The 18,305-nt window shown below is 45.0% G+C and overlaps 1 protein-coding gene and 1 long non-coding RNA gene across 6 annotated transcripts in view; one reads left to right on the forward strand and one right to left on the reverse strand.

The window, feature by feature from the left end:
* Slc22a23 (solute carrier family 22 member 23) overlaps positions 1-18,305 on the reverse strand; it is a 188,265-nt gene that overhangs the window by 95,004 nt on the left and 74,956 nt on the right. The window lies entirely within an intron of this gene.
* On the forward strand, positions 12,515-17,456 carry LOC103159762. Of its 2 annotated transcripts, none has more exons than XR_003484094.2 (3): positions 12,515-12,923; positions 14,091-14,196; positions 17,037-17,456. It is a non-coding gene; the product is annotated as an uncharacterized LOC103159762 (long non-coding RNA). The 2 variants fall into 2 exon arrangements; XR_004769373.1 differs by having other exon boundaries at positions 12,515-12,801.

An 18,305-nucleotide genomic window follows, 5' to 3' on the forward strand; every position in this document is an offset into this window, starting at 1 on the left:
AGAGGACCTATGTACTGCGCTGTAATTCTCAGGACAGCAGTGTTTGCTGTGGATGCAGAGTAAAGCAGCCTCCAACCCAGATGAGAGGATAAAAGAGGAAGGTTCCAGAGAAAGTTCCACTTGTATTCCTTGAGGATTTCATAAGCAAATTTCTGAGAGAAAAAAAAAAAAACTCTGGATAATATTCTAGCAAAATTCCATGATGAAGCAGATATCAACAAAGTTTTTAAGGAACTGAAACCATCTCAGAAACAAAACAAAATAAAAAAAACAAACCCAAAACCAGACCAAGTACAGAAGACGAGGCAGAGGGCAGTGGAGGCCATGCTGTGAGCCTGACAGACTGCAGGGAGAGCATGGTGCCAAGAACAACAGGGTCCCCTGAATATCTAAGCTATGATGCTCCATGACATGTCAGAATAAGGCAGGCCCAGGAGAGAGTGACTGGAGGCCCTAGCAGGGGAGCACAGCTACAGTAACTCTGACCAAAGAATGGGGGAAGCTTTGAGAGGACACGCGAGTGGAGTGGTAAGGAGAGGGACATCTGCCTATCCAGCTGGATCAGCCAAATCAACCTTGGCAGGCAGTGAGGAGACACATGTCTCAGCCAGACTGCTCTCATGTGGCTCAGGCTGGCCTCAACCTCAGCTGTGAGACCAAGGATGACCTTCAACTCTTAATCCTCCTGTGTCAACCTTTTAAGTGCCGGGATTGCAGGTATGTGCCATCACAGCCAGAGCTGTGGTTTGAAAGGCTTCTTCTGATGGGAGCATCATCCACTCACTCGGCCATTATGAAGTGGCCTGCAGGCTTCTGCAGAGTTCAAAACAGCCCAGTTTCACATGTGGACATCAACGGTGTGCATCAGAATGGCTAGAAACAGGGATCCAGGCCAGAATCACACACAGGACTTGCTTATCACAGCAGTTGCTCACTGACTATCCAATGCATGCACAGGAGGACAAAATGTGTATATGTGAAGTTATTATGTACAGTGAATTCAGTATTCATGTACAAGTAGCTCTTGTAATTGGAAAGCATGGTAAATCTTCGTAAGACTGTCACTACCCTAAAGGGAAGATTGCCTCTTGCATATCAACTGGGTAATGCTGGAATTTATCAGACCAGACTCATTTTAAGTAGTTTGGTATAAAAATGCTTCTTGAGAGCTTGTTTGGAGGTCCTAGCAGAGATGGGCTCATAGACCTTTGGTGAAGATGGGTCCTCTTCCATCAAGAAAAGGTCATGGTTTTGATCAAGTACAAAGTGTTGAGAGGGTCATACATGGACTGGTAAGGAGGAAAGGGACCCATACCTAGACATCCAATTCTCCAAATCAACCCTGGAGATTAAGAGGGATAACAGATGTCACAGACAGTTTTCCCTCACATCCCTAAGAATTCTTCTTAAGCTGAGCACAGAGAAACCTTCCCACTACTAGGGAAGAATCAAAGGCTACCCTAGGCAACATAACTAGAGTGTAACAAGTCTTTTTCTGTCCAGCCAAGCTCCCAAATAATGACAGGGAGACTTATTCATTATGAAAGTTTAGTTTTAGCTTAGGATTTTTTTTTGAGACAGGGTTTCTCTGTGTAGCTTTGTAGACCAGGCTGGCCTCAAACTCACAGAGATCCATCTACCTCTGCCTCCCGAGTGCTGGGATTAAAGGCATGTGCCACCACTGCCCAGTTGCTTAGGCTTGTTGTTAACTAGTTCTCATAACTTAGCTTAACCCATTTCTACTCATCTATGTGCTATCATGTACCACCAATACTGTTTCTTCCCTGTCTCCTTACATCTCTCTCACACACCCAGATTCCTCCTCCTCCTTTCTCTCTGCCTGAAAGTCCTGCCTGCATCTCCTGCCCAGCTATTGGCCATTCAGCTTTTTATTACACCAATCACAGCAATACACCTTCAAGAGTGTACAGATATCCTGCAACACTAGCAAGTTCCATCTCAAAAACAAACAAACAAATAGGGGCTGGGGATGAGACTCAGTGGTAGAGTGGTTGAACAAGGCCCTGGCTTTGATCTCTAGCATACAATGAAATGATGAATAACTAAACAAAAATCAACCAAAATAAAATGCTCATTGATTCTTTAAAAGCGTACATGAAAACCATGAATGTTACAAATGTTTTATGAATACTATGAAATCACATCAATGGGAAAATCACTTTGCATATTTGCTATGTTCAGAATAGCCACAAAGGGAGTTCTGCAAAGCTACAAAGGAAACAAAACACTGCCTGGCGTCTCCTCTCATTTCACCACCACCACCATCTAATTCAAATTGAGTCTTCACTATCAGATAGTGACCTCAGTTTATCTCACCTCCTATGACTTCTATTTTTAAAAATTTTCAACAAAAAGTTTCATTCATTAATGATTCTATTGAGTCAAACTAGAACTTGGAGATAATCTCCAAAGAACATAGTAACTTTAGTTACCTCCTCCCACCCCACCGCCCCACCCTCTTGGCCAAACTATAGGATGTAGCATGTCTACATCTGAGTCACATCTAAAGAAATGAGAACAGAAATTGAAGGAGATACTTGCATACCCGAATTCACAGCAGCATCACTAGCAATAACTCCACTGTGGAAGCAACGCAAGTGTGAGAGGTAAAATAAGACATGGTTTTTCCATACAGTGACTATGACTCAGCCTGGAAAAGAAGAGGTTCTAGCACAGCCTACAACAATGATGAACTTTGGGGACATTATATTAAGTGGCAAAAGCCACTTGTGAATATTGTTTGATTCCACTTCTTATAGAAACAGAAAGTAGATGCTAGGCAGTGGTGGCACACACCTTTAATCCCAACACCTGGGAGACAGAGTCAAGCAGGAAGAAAAGAAAAGAAAAGAAAAGAAGAAGAAGAAGAAAGAAAAGAAAAGAAGAAGAAAGAAAAGGAAAGGAAAGGAAAGGAAAGGAAAGGAAAGGAAAGGAAAGGAAAGGAAAGGAGAGAAAAAGAAGCAGAAAGTAGAATGGGAACTTGCAGGGACTGTGGCAAAACTTAGAGAGTCGTTATTTAAATAGTACAATTTTGTTTTGTAGGATGAAGAGTTCTGGGGACAGATGGTAGTGATGACCACATAACTACATGAATGAACTCATGCCACTAATGTTTTGTATACTTCTCACAATTAAAACAGGATACTCTTAACTGAACTACACAGTAGGCAAGATTACTACAGGCTAGCCCTTCCCTTTAGTGGGCATCACCCTGTTGTTTCCTTATAACCTGCAGGTTTCTTGAAGCCTTTGAGGACATGGCCTCTTAGAGGCAGCTATCCTTGTTCACCTCGTGATGTGGCTAACACATAGGCCTGTGGCTGACCCATGCAGACAACAGCATTCCTCAGAGTGCATTCCTTTGCCAGGACAAGGCATGTTGCAGAGCTGGAACACTCCTTGTTTTTAGCTTATCTTCTCCCAAACATCCACAGACTCATCCACTCAGCTGCCAAGACGTACAACACGAAGGAAGCTGACAGTGAACCACATCTCACTCCAAATGATCCTGTGCTCCATCAAATTCTCCATCAAAAACTCATCTCTGCTAGTCCACAAAGAGGAGACTTCACTGGCTTTGAAAAGATCATCTTTCTACACTCCTCCCAGGTCTTCAATTACCTGGCAAGGCAGATTTATTAAATGACCCAGCTCAGCATTAGCTGGAAGAATCCCATGGAAGCCCCTTGGCTCAGACAGCAAACCACTGGGAGTTTAGAAACACAAGAGAGGAAAGGGAAGAGAGGGAGGCAGGAGAGGAGGTGCGTAGGTACAGATGGGTCACACAGGCGTTGAAGGAAGGCAGACAGCCTCAGCATTGAAGGAGAGAGGGACAAAAAGAAAGCCTCATTGTTTGACATATTCTATATACAAAGCCAACAGCCAGGGATTCAGTCAAGTGGGCACCAGTAACTCATTTCTTCTTTGTCACTTCAACAACTTTCCTTGTGTGTAGAGTGGGGGAGGAACTCTGCATAGAGCAGCCAGCAGGAGGCTCCTAGTTATTCTAAGGCGGCCTTGTGTGGCAGAGGCTGGCACAGCCATCCCACAGCCTGGGAACACTGAGCCACTGCTCAGCAGCAGCAATGTTAAACATTGTTGGGGACATTCCGCGAGCCGAGTGGCCCTCTGACAAGCCTCTTGCTTTACTGATGAAGGAGTGAATACTGGACTGCCTGTGACCTGCCCAAGGGCCACCCAGTCTGCTGGTAGAAGGAGCAGCAACAGCACCAGACCTCTGGCCCTAGGTAATCTTCTCTGATGCAGGCAGCATCTGGGCACTTGGGGACTTGCACATGTTCTTCTCCTCATCCATTGTCCATCACAAGCAGACATGAAGAACAAGGCTGGGTACCCCAGGGGTGTCACAGTTCAGACTTCCTCTGACATGTCATTTACATCACCAAGCCAGTCTTTTAAAACAACCCAACTCACCAGGTGCAGTGGCACACTCCTTTAATCCCAGCATTCAGGAGGCAAAGGCAGGCAGATCTCTGTGAGTGCAAGGCCAGCCAGGTCTGCATAGAGAGTACTAGGCCAGCCAGAGCTGCATAGTGAGACCTTGTCTCAAACAGTCAAAAGCAAAGAAACAAACAAACAAACAAAAAACAAATACCAAATAAACAAAAAACCCAAAGCTCTTTTCTAACCTTATGTGGTTGGGTTTTTGGTTTGTTTGGTTTTTTTTAACCTTAGTTTCCCTTAAAATCTCTACCAATATTTTTGTAAAAAAGTGTGTGAGTTTAGGAGAGACATAGCTTGAGAGGACAAGAAGTCAAGAGCATGCACCTGTCTTTCTTTTGTAGTCTCATTTCTGGGGATCCCTTCAATAAAGGGAAGGTGGGGATTCACTGACTACAGAGAGCAGGAAGGGGGTAGCCATTCTAGGGTGTCTGCTCCTAGAAATGGCCTTGCTGGAACAAGTGAGGACTTGCTTCCTGAGACCTTACCTTGTGCTAACTTGGCAAAGCTATACCCACTTTCCAAAATGATATGCCACTACTTAAAGAACAGGCTAAAACTATGAAAATAGGGTCATTATTTCAATGTTTCAGCAAAGGTTCCTGTTTTGGATAATACAAGCAAGCCTCTCCTGGCATAGCATTACCACCCATCAGTTGGCTACTGAAGAACAGCAGCCAGTTGTGAGCCATGGCCTAGGCCAAGGAACTGGGTTCTCTCTTGGACATCTGGACCTATCACAAACCTTACAGCCAGCAACACCAAGAAAGGAAAGATACTTAAGAAGAAAGGAAAGCCGTGCCTGGAAATTCAGTATGTACTCAGCCATGCCAACAAGGCTAAAATCATAGAAAATGTCAGATTGGATTAGAAGAGACAAGATGCCCCTCCATAAGAATGTGGAGATTGCGGTGTATCCTCGGGTTCCCTTCTCTTTCTCTTCATACTCCAAAGTCTGGCCATATCCAAGTACGAACTTAGTGCATATAAGGCTGAGGATGTCTCAAAAGTACCCAAGGCTGAAGCATATTTAGTGCTCCTGGGGGCCCAGAGTTCTGAGGTATATTTAGTACACATGTGAGGGTATTGTAAGAAATAGCCTAATGCACAATGAACTACTTTGGCTCCATGTCATGTTCCATTTCTGTTATATCCCCAAAGCTGGAGAACACAGCATTCTTGAACCTGGTATGCATAAGCAGACCCAGAGTGAGAATGTCAAATGCATGGAACTCTCCCTTCTCTTTTCTAAGCATTAGTTTCAGCTTCTGGGGCTTAAATAATGTGCAGCACACCCACCAAAGCATCATTTTATAGAAAGGCTACAGAGTCAGCTGCTAAAGCTGAAATGCCACCCAAAAGCCCACCCGGCAGTGCCACTGAGATGCTGACAAGGGATGCTGGCTTTGCCATTCAGGGATGTTGGTGAGAACTGCATAGACGGACTGCGGAAAAATAATATCCCCGATTCTTCACTGACAAAAAGTTTCTCAGCTCTGAGGAGCTTAGAATGTGCAGTGATGCTCACTGAAGCTGAAAGCAGACTACTCAGCAGCTTCCAAACTACCTTGATGAGACCCTTTCCCACTTCTCTTAGTGATTCATGCATTAAGAATTCTAGGGCTCAGGTACAACTCAATGGTAGAGTACTTGCTTCATGTGAACAAGGCCTGAATTAAAAAAATCTCAAAAACGTGGGGTGGGGGGAGAAGAGAAAAAGAAAGATTCTTGCACTGTGCTATGTGCACAGAAGCCACATTCAGCTGTGCCCTCCTCCCAGGGAGCTACAATGAATACAGCAGCAGTGACTCATGGGAAGTATACCAAAAGTGTTAAGGAAGAGAGGTTATCTCCAGCTTTTCCTCTTTCTGTGCCTACTACAATGGGATTTGCTTGCAGATGTTCCCACCAACTCACTGAGACTTATTCTGACCACTATCGCTAGTCAATAGTTGCAAGAGGGTTGAGCAATCGGATTGAAATCTAACCAACTGTTTTGCATTGAGCTCAAGCCTATCTAGGTCAGGAAGCTTTCATGAGAAATCTCAGCACGTTCCCTCTACTGCTCAAAACCATCCATGTGACAACATCAGTGGTCTTGTTTCTTCAATGCTAATATGATGTGGTAATAGGGCAGAGCAGTGTGTTGGTAAGCAGGAGGTCTGGTCTCTTCCAGCTTCAACATTCTGTAGTCACACAGGTCCACATACTCCATAATCCTGGTACATAGACTTTCATCATTTTCCATGAAGTCATTGATTCATCCAACTAGTTTTTCCACATCTGAGCCACACAAGGGATAGATCTAGTCCTAGAGATATGATAAAGAGAACAGGCAGACTCCCTGCTTTCAGGATGTCTTCTTTAGGGTGGTGGAATGCATGGGGACACACCAGTGTGCAAGAAAACAAAGGCAGGGTTGTTCCAGAGATATTAGTTAGAAGACACTGATTAGACTAGGTGGCCTCAGAAAGCTCCACAGGGGCCATGTGAGCAGAGACCACAGATACAAGACATGGTCAGGTGAAAAGGAATGTGGGGTAGAACACTGAGGCAGAAGGAGAGTGGGAACAACTCATCTAAAGGAATAAGGGCAAGCTGAAAGGTCCATTTGACTATGACATCTTGTGAGCCTGCAGGGCCTGAACCCACAGGATCCCACAGCCACCTGAGGAGCTTAGAATGTGCAGTGATGCTCACTGAAGCTGAAAGCAGACTACTCAGCAGCTTCCAGGATCCTTCAACCCTCCTAAAGCTCATGCCTACCTCAGATGAGACTGTGTTCCCCGGCCTCCAGTGCTACGGGTGTGGCTAGGTTGCTGGCCAATGGATATAAGAAGCAAAGGTGGCAGTCCTGAGCAGCTTCAGTAGGAAGCTAGCTGACATAGACCCATAATGGCTAGGTTAACACCACAGAAGGGGCCTGACCCCCAAAGGCAGGATAGTATTTCCTGAGTGGATAGGGAGGGGTCTGAAATGACACATGGAGATGTGACATGGAGCTCAGTCTGAGGTGACTGCTTCTATGAGAGGGCAGAAATGAAGTCATTGTCTCTAATCCTCTAACTCTGTTCTTGTTCTGTCTAGTGTGGGAGACACTAGCTGATTTTAGCTACTTAAATCAAGAAGGACAAAAATAGCACATGTGGTCCCTTGGACAATCTAGCCACATCTCAAGTACCACATGCTCCTAGCAGCTATGGGATTGGACAGCACAGGAAGGGTGCATTCTCTATGGCAGTGAGTTTCAACACTCACCTAGCTTCTTGTTTAAGAATCATGGGTGATGATTCCTTTACCTTGTACCCTCAAACTCTGAGAGAGAAGAATAGGGCAAATAGATTGATGCTTTCTCAATTGGGTGATGCTATGGTTTGGATATGGCTTGTTTCCATCAAAACTTGGGGTGATATTTGATTCCCAATACAGCTATATTGGGAGGTGAGGCCTTTGGGACGTGGTCAGGCCATGGGTACTCCATCCTCATGGAGGCATTCATGGGGTCTTGAGGGAGTTCTTACTCTCATGGAACCAGAAAGCAAGCCTGGAGCCTCACCACTCACCAGCTCACGTGTGCCTTCTTGCACACGCCTGCTCTCCATTCTGCTTTTCTGTCATGAGGCCCTCACCAAAGATCAAGCAGATGCCAACTCTGGGCCTTGGGACTTCTAGAACCATGAGCCAAAATAAGCCTGTTCTTTATAAATACCCAGCTACTGGTATTTTGTGGACCTAGAAACTTGACCAACTTGTACTTGCTTTAATCACTCAGATGCAGGGCAAGCATGGTTTTTACTCCTCTGCAGTCTTCAGGCTCATATGTACAAACTGTTCACACTTCTTCCTTTTTAGGAGACCAGAGGTGTGCATCCCTTTCCAGAAGGTATCTGTCTATGGATTTGCAACTTTTCTTCACCCAACCCTTTGGAGGGAGGGCTGGGGACGAGCCTTTGAGTCACTGGGAGACAGCTTGCCTCGCCCTCTGTACTCTCCTCCTCTCCTGGAGCTCCACAGAGATGCAGAAAGCAGCAGCAATGAACTGAAAAGCCAACTGTACAAACATTCACTTCCACGGTCACAAGGTGGGAAGGAAAATTGCCCAAAAGGAGATCTTGGAAAAATAGCAGAGAGCAATCACCCCCTGAAGAGAACATGAAATAACACCCCACAGTGACCTGACAAAGGAAATGGAAAATAAGAACCAACCATGAATGGGTCAGAGAATACCACTGAGTTTGGGGGTAAGAGCTACAAAGGAAAAAAGGGCTGTGAAATGAATGCTGTGATGTCCCAGGGCTGCAGAGTGGACATGCTGGGCAGTGCATTCTGTACTTCACTCAGACCTTCTTTCAAGGACAACATTCATGTATCAGAGAGTAGTTGAAACTTCCCTCAGCAACTCCAAGTTCATATCAAAGTTCTCTCAATAATTGCTATCTGTGGTTGGTAGATACCATATGCATGGGACTCAAGAAACCCATCACAGGGCTGGAGAGATGGCCCCAGTAGTTAAGAGCACTTACTGCTCTTCCAGAGTCATTATCACATAGTTCACAATGCCTCTGGATATCTACACATCATACATACATACATACATACATACATACATACATACATACACACACGTACATGTACACACATGTACATACACACCCATATATATGAAACTCACTAGATACATGAAGAAACTAAATGGTGATTCCAAAGAAGACCAACTTGTTGGTGACAGAATTTCCAAGAGGATAATGGCATTGGTAAGTGTCATTTATGGGGAATGTGAGCTAAGGACATCGCCTGCCCTGAAGATGAATTATTGGATTGAACTTGTTAAGATGGACAAACCCTAACTGCTTTACAGCAGCCCATGGGACAGGGAGGCTTATCTCCCTAAACACAGACTAGAGCTCAGGATTTTTCTCCTTCAAAGAGCTGAGGGCAGCTTTCTACTGCCTGCAGAGTAAAGACCAAATGCCTTCATAACCTAGGCCACTCCCTGCCACATCTGTATATAGGTCTATGTCCTTATGCGTAATGAGGCCTGAGAATCAAAGAGTAACTGGAGAATGAAGGAGAGAAGGGAGTGGGTGCCAGCCAAGTCATGTGATGACTAATGAGGCTGAGGGAAGCAGGATCTAGGAAAGGGTGCCAGTCCCTGAGGTAGGCTAGATACTAGAATACTGTCTCTGGAGTAGGGAGGTATGACTAGAGCCATCTGTGGGTGATTTTTGTTTGTTTGTTTAGAGATATGGTCTCACTATGCAAGCCAAGATGGCTTGTGCTCACAGCCTTCATGCCTCAGCCTTCTGAGTGCTGAAATTATAGATGTGTGCCACTGTGGGTATGTTCTTGAACAAGCGTTCTTAAATTGTACTCTCACATGAATGAAAATCTTAGACTAGGTTATCAAAGGTGTGTTCAAACTTCTCCAGATGAGATGTCTGACGCTCACTGTGGAACAGCATTTCAGAAGCAGCCAGTTTGATACTATGTCTTAAAAACAAACAAAAAACAAGCAAACAAATAAATAACAACAGCAAAAAACAAAAGAACAAAACAAAAATTATGAGGCCACTCATATGTGCCATTTGGATCTATGCTCACCAAAGACCAAATATTACCATGACTGGCTGCATAATTGCAGGTTAAACAGGAATGTGAACAAATGTCGCAGGGGAACTGAGACCATGAATATGCAAGACGGCACAGGCCTGAGGAACACCACTGCGCCCAGATGTCAGGTCAAGGACTGATCAAGTGCTAGGCCTATCTACCTCCATTAAAGACATCTTTGTTGGTAGGAAGAATAACAGAGAATGGGCAATAATAATATCCCCAGGTTCTACTACAGCCATACATGATTTAAATGTCTACTTAGTGAATCCTTTAAGTCACAAATCTAACTGCTTTCCTGAAATGGAGATCACCCCAGAGAGTGACTGAGGTGTACCTAGGAGTGGGGACTCAATTCTGTGATGGCAAAAGCCTTAAAGTTGTTAATGCTATTTTGGATGGCACAATGATGTGGGGAGGTACCACATGCCCTGCGGATTCAAGTCCAGTGGCAAAGTCAATGAAAGAAGAACTCAAACCTGATGCTAGGTTTCCTCTTGTTTAATCTGGCCAGGGTAGACAAGTGATCCTGTTTAGAGAGGCCAGTGTCCTGTATCTGACACTGTGTGCTGTCAAAACTCTGTTTTTATAGCTGTTTATAAATTGTACGCATTACTGCAAATTTCTTATGTCTGTAGACATTTTTGTATTTTAACAACAAATTTAAGCCAAACAATAGAGCTGGTTAAGTTCCGCATAGCAGTTACAGACAGACGCCTGGAGGCAGGGGTTTGCGTTCTGGCTTCTCTACCTCATCACATATATCACCTTGGGTAAGTTATCTCCTTACATCTCAGGCAAAAATTCTAAAATGGAGATAGCACTGCTCACCTGGTGGAAATACCGGCAGTGTTCAGAAGTGCGGAAGTACAGCGCTCGAGTTCAATAACATCAGCTTGCATTTCCCTGCACTAACAGCACATTTACTGGGATCCAAGGGTGGGAGAATTGATTTCCTCATCTGTAGAACAGGCTTTTGGTAGAATCTATGGTTAATATAAAACATAAGCATGTCTATACACATCAGGAGACAGGCACATATGACTTAGCATAGTACCTGAACCTGGCAGATGTTCTGAGAGTAGTTTACAGTTATCAAGCCACAGTCCCTGGACTACCATCAATAGGCCTTCCTGTTTGCTCCTTCACTAAGTCAGCTGCCAAAAACATGGTGCTAGGTATCGGAGAGCATCCAAGGGAGAGCCCAGGCCAGGGTATGCCTGACTCCTCATGTCAGAGCTGTGGATTAGTCCTTCTAAAAAAAACAGACGCCAGACAAAATGATGCCTTTGGTGATGAGCAGTGAGTCCAGCTAACAGTGTACAAACGGCCAAGGATAGGGGACTCCAGGAAGCACTTCCTGTGCAGTAAACTTCTCACTCTAACATAAAGCCGTCAAGAGCCAACTCTCACCTCCCCTGGATTCCCTCCACCTCAAGAACCCACTCAGCTTAAAGCCATAGCCTTTATATAAACAGTCACACCAGCTGGACAAAGTGGTGTCAGGGAAGTCAGGGTTAGAAACTCCAAGTCACAGTCAGGCTTCTGCACAATTGCCCTCTATTATGTAAAATAGATGAATGTGGAGCTAGGCTGGAGTTAAAGGCCCCTCAGTTCACCCATGCCCCACCCGGTCAACCTGCCTTCTGTTTGGAGGGAGTTCTGAGTCCTTTCCCAGAACCAACACAAAGCAAATACCAAGAATGACAAGATTTCAAAAGGCCCAGGTTAGAGAAACCCAGCACTGTCGGTCTCCCAAACAACACCAGAGTAAGCTTCCGATGGTCACAAAAGCACCCTGTGCTACAGGCATCATCAAAGGCTCCGAGGAGGGGGAATGACAACACAGCTCAGATCCCCAGATTTTCCTGACCTTGTATTCTATGAAGGCAGTTCAAAGGCCCTGCCCGCCTGGGCCTCAGAGCTGTTCACCTCAGAGCTGCCTCACGGGGAGGCAGGATGAAAAAGGGAATTTATGGGGACATATGTGGAAAGGGGAAGAAAACCTCTTCTCAAAATCTGATTAAACTGTTTTTTTTTCAGTTGAGAAATCCAGCAAAATTAACAAAATGTTCTGCAAAGACTGCTGACACAGTTAATATTACTTTCACATATAGATAAGAGTTAAAGTCTCAATGAACAAAGTTTAAAGGCCTGAATGAGAAGAGCCTCATTCCTTTCCACAGAAGTACTCTAAGAACCTCAAACAAAGCTGTTTACAAGAAACTCATCCTACTTTCCTGAATTCCCAGGGGCTAGACTCTTGCCTAATCAACTGTAATCCTGTTAAGAACCCCCACAGGAACCCAGAGATAAGATAGGAACGCCAGACCTAACCAAGATCTTAAATTTGGCTATTGATAAAACAAGGAGCTGGACTCTCAGTGAAGCCTATCCTCAAACTCTTGAATATGCCTGCCTTTCTTCTAGAACCTCCCTCTCCCTTATGCTAGAGGTTAAGCCTATATGATGATACCTTTAACAAAGTCTCCAACTCTGCCTCGTAAACTGGCTGGTTCTGAATTTCTTTGTGGCATCAAAATGAACGATCTTGATTCAGTCTGAGTCCACTTTCCTAAAACTTCAAGCTGCTGAGGGCGTCGGTGTGGAGTTGTCTGTATTCCCTCCACTGTAGACAAATTGGAGCACCAGGAGCCAGATGCATCCCTTCCCGTCCTTCTCATACTCCTTGATGCTGGTACAATGGAGGTTGGTGGCTGTAACTTTAAAACTGAAGATAGCCCATATCTGCCTCTCCAATTAAGAGATTCACCAGAAAGGTGCAAATGCCTAAACCTGGGCCAGCAGGATGTGCAAACAACAAAAGGCAGGTCAGCCTGCTGCTAGGGAGCTGGGAGAACTCTAGTAAGAAGGGCTGATTCGGGTTCCCACAACCAGGCAAGAAGCAGAAAGCTTCCCTGCTCGGCCTTGGCACACATGACCCTTTGGGCTGCTGGGCTGCTGGGCTGCTGGGCTGCTGGGCTGCTGGGCTGCTGGGCTGCTGGGCTGCTGGGCTGGGACTTGCTCATGCAGAGGGGACAGCACACACTGCATGTCACTTCATTCCAGACGTTTGCTGGATCTGGCATGCTCTTAGATCATCGATTGGAGGGTGGCTTTTGGTCAGCTCTTCCCTAAAGCAGTACTTTGAAAATACAAACAGAGCAAGCCTGCTGCTGCTTAACGAAGCAAGACTCCCTTCAGCAGCTTTACCTGGACTGGGAGCGACCCTCACACTGGCTGCTCTACAGGCAGCACCCACTATCCTTCAATAAGTCAGACAAAGAACACTTTAGGTCAGAGCACAGCAAATGGCTGCTTTAAAAATAAGGCACGCTTCTTTGTGAGTTAATATTTTAAAACTACAGAAAAGGAAGTGAGGCATGGTGGTGCATGTCTGTCATCCCAGCCCTGCAGAGATTGAGGCTGGAGAAGTACTATAAGACCCAATCCTGGGCAACAGAGCAAGACCCTGTCTCTAGAATTATACACAAACCACACACACACACACACACACACACACACACACACACACACACACACACACACACACACACGGAGGGAACATAGGAATATATAGCTCAGTGGTAGAACACTGGTCCGACCTGCCTAAAGCTCTGGGTTCCATCCCTAGTATCACAAAATAAAATAAAATAAAATAAAAATATGGAGAAACTGGATGACTGGAATATTTACACCACTATCTTTGGTACTTTTTATAGGTCGCTCTATGAGTGATGATATTATGGTGGTCTGAGAGAAGAGCCCAGGATGACTGGTCCAGGAAAATTTTTCTAGACTTTTAAATGGCTAGTATGAAAAAAAAAAAAAGAAGAAGAAGAAGAAGAAAGAAAAGAAAAAACAAGACATAGAACTCTGCCTGAGGCCTAGGAGAGCAATTACAAAGCAGATTCTTGGCTCCCTCTCACTGCACACCTAGTCAGCCTGCTTTGCATTGCTAAACTGGGAACCACCCTTAGCTCGATCTCTTTCCACAGGAGAGTGCCAAGCCTGCTGTGAGCCACAGAAACCTCCACCCAGAGGTCCTGCTAGAAGAGGAGGGGCTGGCTTTCTCCACTGAGGAATCATGCCTTCAACAGAATGGTAACTGTCACATCCCATCTTGTCACAGGGAGCACACACATAAGCCAAGGTCCACAAACTTCTCTCTGGAACTTTGGGGCTTTAGGCCTATGACTACATTTATCCTCCTCACCACCTGCACAGATCTCCAGGAGGAGAGAAAACTGAGTCCAAGAAGTACAGGAGAAACTCACTCAAGGCAACTTGAGAGTGGTGGGCTCGGCTTACAGTCTGATGCTGGCTGGACCCAGCTCTATGAGCTGCTTACATGTAGTCGTGCACCTGTGTACACACTCACACGGATGTTGGACAGAGGCAGGTTGTCAGTACAGCAATTTGTCATGTATTGCCTTTCAGTGTGGACAACACAACACCTAACCAGAGTGCAACTGCACCTTGCTTATGTGTCTGAATTCTCGGCATTAAAACCTGGGAATATGCTTCAGGGACTTGAAGGAAAATCATTACTGACATGCGTTATAGTCTAGGTTTTCTACCCATGAGTAACAAACAACTGCTAATATCAAAAACCATTCTTCTGTACAAAAATATGAATGAGTCACATTAAGTATAAATTGTGATGCTTAAAAATGGTTGACATGGTAAAACTTTTGTTATATGTGTTTGGCAACAGTTGAAAATGATGTTAAGCTATTTAGCAAAATATATCACATAAGAACAAGATAGAATTCTGAAACTGACATGAATTAAAACCTATGTTGGAGGTATTTCATATTAACCACTAAATTAAAGCTGCCTTTGCTACAATTACCTCTGACCTGCCAGGCAGTTATTGCTTCGTCCAAAGAACATCATTCCATGTCTTGCAACACTTGACAGTATGTTGCCCTTCCTTGGCTCCCTGTTTGCCAGTTTATCTAATGCACCAGTGACCGACCATTCAGGCTATTCCTTCCTGTCTTGCTCTACTGGTTCCTCCGCCTGCACCCATTAAGCTCCCACACCCTGGTCCCTGGATCTCAGCTATCTCAGTAGCTGCGTTATGCTGAGACCCCACAGACCTGGTTCCATGAGATTCTGAACTGTGACTCATTACAGCAAAGCTGAAAGATGCCCTTAAGGGACCACTGACTCAGTGTCCCAAAACAGAAGTCACCATCTTCCCTTCCCACACACCACAGAGGAAGGGAGTGGTCTGTAGCTTCAAATATGGAGGACTTGGAATCAAAAGCACGGGCTGAATACCTCACTTATATTTGGGGCACAGGTGGGGGGGGGACAACTCAAATCTATCCAGCAGTGGCCTGGTCACCTTTCTGCATTCACTCATCCTCAGTTATTTGACTATGGATCCTCCCTTGCCCACAGCCCTGGCCTTTATTCAGGCTCCTCTTCCTCATATAGATGCTGCACCAGCCTTTCAGCTCCCAGTGTGGCCTGCCAGGTTGGCCTGTTTACAACTGCAGCCTGAGTGATTCCCTCCAAAACAAACATCTAAAAGCTTTCCTCTCTGCCTTGGGCCCCTTCATTGGCTCGCTACTATCCTAAGGTCATGGAGGACAGAATTTTTGTGTGCTGGCCCAGCCTCCTTCTCCGGTTCTGCTAGTCCTGATCCAGATTCCAGACAGGTCCTAAGGACCTACAGTATCCAAAATGCAGTAGGCTCCAGCTAAATTCTGATGACTCACAGTGCCCAGAATGCACTAGACCTGGTCTTTGAGAACCCTCATCAGATAACGAGCACAAAAGCCAAAGCTCAGGATGCTAATGCCATCAGTCCAATCAGAGCGCAGCCTGATCTTCACTTCTTGAACTCTCAGTGTCCTGGGGGGCCAGAAGATGTATGTGTGTTTCTACAATCTCGGAGCCTGACGGAGCTCAGGGTTTAATTTATGCCCAAATTGACAGATTACTACTCTCCTGGCCCTCACATGTTTAATAAGTGAATGAATAAAGGAAGACATAATTTTTTCTTTTGTTTTTTCAAGACAGGATTTCTCCTGGTACTCACTCTGTAGACCAGGCTGGCCTGGAACTCACAGAGATCCGCCTGCCTCTGCTTCCCGAGTGCTGGGATTAAAGGCGTGCGCCACCACCACTGGCACGGAGGATATAATTCTTATGTGAGCCACCAAAAAAAACCAAAACCAAAACCAAACCAAACAAACAAAACAATGCCCTTTGTTTGAAACGGAACAGATCTGACATGGCACAAGAAACACTGACAGCACAGTTCTATGACTCTATATAATTTAAGGGATATTTCTGTTCTCTGGCAAGACTATGGCTTTCTTTTCACTAAGAAAAGAAAGTGGGCCTTGGCAAACCAGACATGGTCACATTTCCCCATATATGTCTGAAGGTTTTCAAGGAGCCTGGAACTCCTTATTTGGTTTCAAAGTAATTGACCGATTTCATTGTTTTATTTCCATTCACGAGTGAAGAAAAGGGGAAGGGGTGGGAAGGGAGTCTCTTGCACACTCCTCTCTTGCACACTCCTCTGAGCTCCTAGGAATTCCAGCTTTCAGCCCTGTGTCCCATCCTTTCTTTCCAGGTGGAAATGGGGGATCCTGGAGGGTGTAACAGGATCCCCAAGATTTTCTGTCAGTAAATGTGGAGTGAGAAATGAAAAAGCAGGTGGGGCAGATGAGGCCAGGCTGTGGACAGGCCAGCAAAGGACCATAGGAAAGACAAACTGTTAACCATTAATCCCACCCCATCACTTCACCCCTTCCCAGATGGCCTTGGTAGCCACTCCATGTGACATCTACCAGAGCAGGATGGAATGCCTCCAATGTTAATGATTGAGTTTAGGATTCTAAGGTTGTGAAATTCTAAAACTGGAAGGACTTCTCTGTGTTTTTGTTCAACCTCTTTTTTTTTTTTCCCATTTATTCCAGGAATGGATCTATGTTTTGAACACATTGGAAAACCTATCCCGTAATTCTCTAACTCCAGAGAAAGGAACCGGAAGCTGACAGAATTTTAGCTGTGTGTCATGGCCACAGTCATCTGAGGGATTCAAGCCATAGGTTCAGATCTCTTGAGTTCCAGAACGTTCTATGAATTATTTTGCTTTGTAGACAGTGTTGCTTCCAGGTGCACAGGCAGCATTAGATTTCCAGCATGACAAAACCTAGCCCTTAAGGAAACACACAATCTAATAATGCCTTTTACTCTGTGGAGAATACTGCTAAGCCCTGGAATTTTAAAAGCTCAAAATATTTGCTACTTTTTCTCACTCTGATTCTTGAGGTATGTCTATCCTTACTAAATTCAAAAGCCCCTAATAAACAAGCACTTTCAAATGCATCTACACATTTAGGCAGCTGGTGCGTGTTTTTGTCTCCTAATTTCTGCAAAGATGAGGCATTTGGTTCTTAGGGAGGTCTTGTGTTTCCTTTCTTAGCATGCAGAAGACACAACACATCTGTACATGATCAACAGGCATTCACAAATCGTTTTTGTTTGAAGGACTGATATACTTTAAGAAAATGTGGTCCTGGGTGGCAAAGTATGGCTCCCTGACAAATGACTCATCCCCACTCCCCCCTGTCTGGTCACCACAGCATCTTGTCCACACAGGGACTTCATCACCAGTCATTTCTATTCCCGCTCACTACCCCATGGTGCCATGAGGCGCTTGGATGCTCAGAGACAGGTCAGAAGGAAGATTTAAAGGCAAGTGTTCCAGTTTGATTTGATTTTTTTGTTTTTGAGACATTTTATAGCCCAGGCTGGCCATGAAATCATTCTGCAGTTCAGGTTAGACTTGAACTCTTGGCACTTCTCCTATCTCAACCTCCCATGAAGTATTGGGGATTACAGGCACTACCCACCATATCTTGATATCTTGATGGCTTGATGTCACCCATTATCTCTTCCCTAAAGACATGGTCTCTCAAGGAACCTATCCTAGGCTGCTGGCCAGCAAGTCTCAGAGGTCTTCCTGTCTCCAACCCTCTACAGCTCTGAGGGTACAGGCACATGCAGCCATGCCCAACTTTTAAAAGATTATTCGTGTAAGTATTTGACATGTGTGTGTGTGTGTGTGTGTGTGTGTGTGTGTGTGTGTGTGTGTGTGTATACATGTGTGTATCACATGGGTGTCTAGTGTCTAGAGGCCAGAGAGTTTGGACCTGCTGAGAATGGATTTGCAGACAGTTGTG

This window comes from Cricetulus griseus, chromosome 3 (genome assembly GCF_003668045.3).
Source record: "Cricetulus griseus strain 17A/GY chromosome 3, alternate assembly CriGri-PICRH-1.0, whole genome shotgun sequence".
In the NCBI taxonomy this organism is placed as follows: domain Eukaryota; kingdom Metazoa; phylum Chordata; class Mammalia; order Rodentia; family Cricetidae; genus Cricetulus; species Cricetulus griseus.